This window comes from Rhinopithecus bieti, unplaced genomic scaffold (genome assembly GCF_001698545.2).
Source record: "Rhinopithecus bieti isolate Rb0 unplaced genomic scaffold, ASM169854v2 scaffold_19040, whole genome shotgun sequence".
Lineage (NCBI taxonomy): Eukaryota > Metazoa > Chordata > Mammalia > Primates > Cercopithecidae > Rhinopithecus > Rhinopithecus bieti.
Window position 1 is genome coordinate 165,827 of NW_016809585.1, and position 6,291 is coordinate 172,117.

A 6,291-nucleotide genomic window follows, 5' to 3' on the forward strand; every position below is an offset into this window, starting at 1 on the left:
TGGGATTACAGGCAAGCACCACTATGCCCAGCTAATTTTTTGTATTTTTGGTAGAAACAGGGTTTCACTACGTTGTCCAGGCTGGTCTTGAACTCCTGACCTTGTGATTTGCCTGCCTTGATCTCCCAAAGTGCTGGGATTACAGGCGTGAGCCACCATGCCCTACACATGTTTTATTTAGGCTCTACTTTTCTCCCTGGTGGGAGTACAGTGTATCTATGCTTGGTAACACCAGCATATTTCTCCTTAGAAGAACCAGGGAATAACCAGTGTTTAGAGCTTGAATCAGTCAATAAAAATTAAAAAAACTATGAAGTGAAGTTTTTAGTTTTAGATTTTATTTTGTAAATTGTAAGTCTTAGTTTTGCAACTAATCTCACCTTCAAAACTGCATACACAGCTAAGTGAGTCACCAGTTGACTTATTGCTAGGACGTTTAACTACTTGCATCTTATTTTGAGGGCTATTGTTATAAATGTAAAGTTGAAGTAAAATTAAATACAATGCCATTTTCTCTGACAAATGAAATTGTGATTGAAAAAGAAAGCTAACTTAGGCCAAGCTGGAAAACTAATATTAGGTAAAATTCAGTGATTACTTTACAATTGCACAGTATTGTCTCATTCTTAAGCTTTATATCAATTTGAATTGTGAAAAAAACAGAAGTCACAAGTGAGATTCGTCTCGTTTGTTGGTTTTCAGTTAAAAATTACTCACATTTGGAGACGTGAGGTCCTCAGAATTTCTCAAAATGTACTCTGCAGATCAAGCGTTTTGGAGCCCATTAAAAGATACATTTTACAAAAGAATTTTCAAGATCAAATAAGTTTGAGAATTCTTCATTAACAGATATTAAAAATTATAATTTCTTATATTTCCTTTTAGTGTACCTTCAATATTTATTTGAGTAAGGACACCATTTTTCTCAGAACATGTTAGAATGAAAGAACAATCATAGGTTTCAATGGATTTATTTTAGGATATATTCCATCAACTCATCATTTGTATGGTTCATTGATATAGTTCACCAAATTACAGATCTGGGTTATTAAAAATTACAGGAAAAAATGAATATTGTAAAATACTTAAATATCAAATTGAATTTTATGTTAGTGGGGTTATTTTTAAGTTATTAATTGGCTTAAGTCTAAAATATGGTTTCAAGTAAACTTCAAAATAGGGCAGTCTATAAAATTGGATAGTAAACCATGGCTCTGATTGAATTTCTTATAGAGATTGTGGGTGTAAAACTCAGTAAACTTTGGACATATTTATGAGCTTACTAAAATGTCAACGGATTAAAAACTAAAAGTCTTAAAATGGCCTGTCAAAAATTCTGTCTTTATGAACTTCTTCATCTAAAAACGTAATTTTAAAATAACACTGAAAGATTAGCTTTCCTAATATTTTAATAATGGTTTTAGAAACTCCAAGTCAAAAAATAGAGAGAGAGACAGACAGAGAGAGAGAGAGAGTGAGAGACAGACAGATGGACAGACAGACAGAAATGCAACATTTCCCACTCCTTAGGTAGCAAAGCTAAACTGAAAAAATATTTTTTTGTCAAAGTAAAAAATTCACAGTATATTAATGCCATAAAATATACACTGGAATCTTTCTTTGTCAGAACTGAATCAACAGATGAATTCTCAATCTCCTGAAATAGGTTAGATATGGGAATAGCTAAAGGAAGGGAGGGTAAGAGTGTTACCGGCATAAGGGTCTTGGCACTCAATGTAATAGAAATTAACATGAGGTGAGAAAATTTTTTACCAGACAAGGTTTATGGCTTATGCCTGGAAAGGTTGGCACTGGGGAGATAATCCAGTAAAAAAAAAAAAAAAAGTTCTCTGGCTGACTCCCCTTGGGGAGTGCATTGTAGTGTCTTAAGGAGGGTAGCATGCACAATTCATGAGCTAGATGAGCATCGTTGCATTGCTGGGTGGAGTGCAGGGTGCACAGACTTAGTAAAGAATCCTGCTAACACATAGGTCACATGATCAGAAAATGGCAAGAAAGTCCCTTCCTGGGCAAGGATTTCAGTACTATACTGAAGCATGAGTTGAAAGTTGGTTATTCCTCTGGTCTTATGTGCATGTGGTCAATAGGATTAACTCCTTTGAGTGAGATTTACATTGAGATGTTTCTTATTTTAATTTGTCCACGTCCTGTGGTCAGCAGGTGTGGCAACTTGAGTAAGACTTATGGTAAGATGCTCTTTATCTTAGTTTCTTCAGACAGCGTGCAAGGCTTGGACAGCAGGTATGTCTAGAAAAATACATTAGTGGGGATAGGACAAGTGCCATCCCTATTCTCCTTCTCCCTGAGAGATTTTACTCTCCTTATTCTTAAAGAGAAGGTGCCAGAGGTCTAAGATCAAGGTATTGTCAGGGTTGGTTCCTTTAAGGGGTTTGAGGGAGAGCCTATTATCTATCTCTATCTCTCAGCCTCTAGAANATTTCATTTGCTATACGTTTTTATTACAACCCACAATGTAATAAAATATGGTATTTCTTTTATATTTATTATAAAATATATTTGCCAATCTCTCACACTTTTCCTAAAACATAAAAAAATCAGATAAAGCAAGCAGAAAGTAAAATAACTGTAAATACAAAGAAATACATGTCACTGATATTATGCTTGGTATGATCTTATTGTATGTTTCATTTTATTGTATTATATGACATGTTTTGGGAAGCAATCAGGGAAAATAATAAATATGTAAGTGAAATTTGCTTATTGCTTACATAATCAACAACTCTTGGATAAGTTCTTTACCTGCTGATATTAATTGCTCAACACCCTAAAGGTTCTTACTGCTTAGTCATATGTTTTATTTATTTATTTATTTATTTTTTCTGAGACGGAGTTTCGCTCTTGTTGCTCAGGCCGGAGTGCAGTGGCGCAATCTCGGCTGGCTGAAATTCTGCCTCCTGAGTTTAAGCGATTCTCCCGCCTCAGTCTCTGGAGTAGCTGGGATTACAGGCAAGCACCACTATGCCCAGCTAATTTTTTGTATTTTGGTAGAAACAGGGTTTCACTACGTTGTCCAGGCTGGTCTTGAACTCCTGACCTTGTGATTTGCCTGCCTTGATCTCCCAAAGTGCTGGGATTACAGGCGTGAGCCACCATGCCCTACACATGTTTTATTTAGGCTCTACTTTTCTCCCTGGTGGGAGTACAGTGTATCTATGCTTGGTAACACCAGCATATTTCTCCTTAGAAGAACCAGGGAATAACCAGTGTTTAGAGCTTGAATCAGTCAATAAAATTAAAAAAACTATGAAGTGAAGTTTTAGTTTTAGATTTTATTTTGTAAATTGTAAGTCTTAGTTTTGCAACTAATCTCACCTTCAAAACTGCATACACAGCTAAGTGAGTCACCAGTTGACTTATTGCTAGGACGTTTAACTACTTGCATCTTATTTTGAGGGCTATTGTTATAAATGTAAAGTTGAAGTAAAATTAAATACAATGCCATTTTCTCTGACAAATGAAATTGTGATTGAAAAGAAAGCTAACTTAGGCCAAGCTGGAAAACTAATATTAGGTAAAATTCAGTGATTACTTTACAATTGCACAGTATTGTCTCATTCTTAAGCTTTATATCAATTTGAATTGTGAAAAAAACAGAAGTCACAAGTGAGATTCGTCTCGTTTGTTGGTTTTCAGTTAAAATTACTCACATTTGGAGACGTGAGGTCCTCAGAATTTCTCAAAATGTACTCTGCAGATCAAGCGTTTTGGAGCCCATTAAAAGATACATTTTACAAAAGAATTTTCAAGATCAAATAAGTTTGAGAATTCTTCATTAACAGATATTAAAATTATAATTTCTTATATTTCCTTTTAGTGTACCTTCAATATTTATTTGAGTAAGGACACCATTTTCTCAGAACATGTTAGAATGAAAGAACAATCATAGGTTTCAATGGATTTATTTTAGGATATATTCCATCAACTCATCATTTGTATGGTTCATTGATATAGTTCACCAAATTACAGATCTGGGTTATTAAAATTACAGGAAAAAATGAATATTGTAAAATACTTAAATATCAAATTGAATTTTATGTTAGTGGGGTTATTTTAAGTTATTAATTGGCTTAAGTCTAAAATATGGTTTCAAGTAAACTTCAAAATAGGGCAGTCTATAAAATTGGATAGTAAACCATGGCTCTGATTGAATTTCTTATAGAGATTGTGGGTGTAAAACTCAGTAAACTTTGGACATATTTATGAGCTTACTAAAATGTCAACGGATTAAAACTAAAAGTCTTAAAATGGCCTGTCAAAATTCTGTCTTTATGAACTTCTTCATCTAAAACGTAATTTTAAAATAACACTGAAAGATTAGCTTTCCTAATATTTTAATAATGGTTTTAGAAACTCCAAGTCAAAAAATAGAGAGAGAGACAGACAGAGAGAGAGAGAGAGTGAGAGACAGACAGATGGACAGACAGACAGAAATGCAACATTTCCCACTCCTTAGGTAGCAAAGCTAAACTGAAAAAATATTTTTTTGTCAAAGTAAAAAATTCACAGTATATTAATGCCATAAAATATACACTGGAATCTTTCTTTGTCAGAACTGAATCAACAGATGAATTCTCAATCTCCTGAAATAGGTTAGATATGGGAATAGCTAAAGGAAGGGAGGGTAAGAGTGTTACCGGCATAAGGGTCTTGGCACTCAATGTAATAGAAATTAACATGAGGTGAGAAAATTTTTTACCAGACAAGGTTTATGGCTTATGCCTGGAAAGGTTGGCACTGGGGAGATAATCCAGTAAAAAAAAAAAAAAAGTTCTCTGGCTGACTCCCCTTGGGGAGTGCATTGTAGTGTCTTAAGGAGGGTAGCATGCACAATTCATGAGCTAGATGAGCATCGTTGCATTGCTGGGTGGAGTGCAGGGTGCACAGACTTAGTAAAGAATCCTGCTAACACATAGGTCACATGATCAGAAAATGGCAAGAAAGTCCCTTCCTGGGCAAGGATTTCAGTACTATACTGAAGCATGAGTTGAAAGTTGGTTATTCCTCTGGTCTTATGTGCATGTGGTCAATAGGATTAACTCCTTTGAGTGAGATTTACATTGAGATGTTTCTTATTTTAATTTGTCCACGTCCTGTGGTCAGCAGGTGTGGCAACTTGAGTAAGACTTATGGTAAGATGCTCTTTATCTTAGTTTCTTCAGACAGCGTGCAAGGCTTGGACAGCAGGTATGTCTAGAAAATACATTAGTGGGGATAGGACAAGTGCCATCCCTATTCTCCTTCTCCCTGAGAGATTTTACTCTCCTTATTCTTAAAGAGAAGGTGCCAGAGGTCTAAGATCAAGGTATTGTCAGGGTTGGTTCCTTTAAGGGGTTTGAGGGAGAGCCTATTATCTATCTCTATCTCTCAGCCTCTAGAAGTTGGCTTGCAACCGTCTGTGTCCCTTGGTTTCTGCTGCATCATCCTGATCTCTGCCTTAATCTTCACATGACATTCTGCCTGTGTGCATGCCTGTAAGGTCACATTCTGAAGTACTGGTGGTATTTCAATGTATGAATTTGGAAAGATGCTGTTCAACGCATAACAGTCTCCCTGGGTCACATGTTCTAGAGACCCATCCTTTAAAGCAGTGGTTCTCAAACTTTTAGAATACCCCTAGGCAGCAATCAGTCTGGGACATTCTGATTTAATATGTGTGGGATGGGTCTAGAAATTAGCAATTTTAAAAAGTCACAGGTAATTCTAATACATGTTCCAAGCTGCAATCAGTAGTGATGGTGAAGCAGGGGGTTTCAAATTTCTTCTGTTTGTGCTTTTGTTTTTTGCCACTATATCCCTGGGCACTACTATGTAAACTACTCATAACAGAAGTAAAAAAGAATAGAGTAAAAGAAATAATAAATTACATAAATTATAACATGAAATGAAATGCTTATGACTCAAAGTTTAAGAGTAATGTAACAGGCCAGGCCCGGTGGCTCACGCCTGTAATTCCAGCACTTTGGGAGGCCAAGGTGGGGGGGATTACCTGAGGTCAGGAGTTTGAGACCGCCCTGGTCAACATGGTGAAACCCTGTCTCTATTTTAAATACAAATCCCAGCTACTCAGGAGGCTGAGGCAGGAGAATTGCTTGAACCTGGGAGGTGGAGGCTGCAGTGAGCTGAGATTGAGCCACTGCACTCCAGCCTGGGCAACAGAGTGAGATTTCGTCTCAAAATAAATAAATAAATAAATAATAATGTAATAAATATAATACATATAAAAATAAACTTAAGATTAAAACAGTTTAG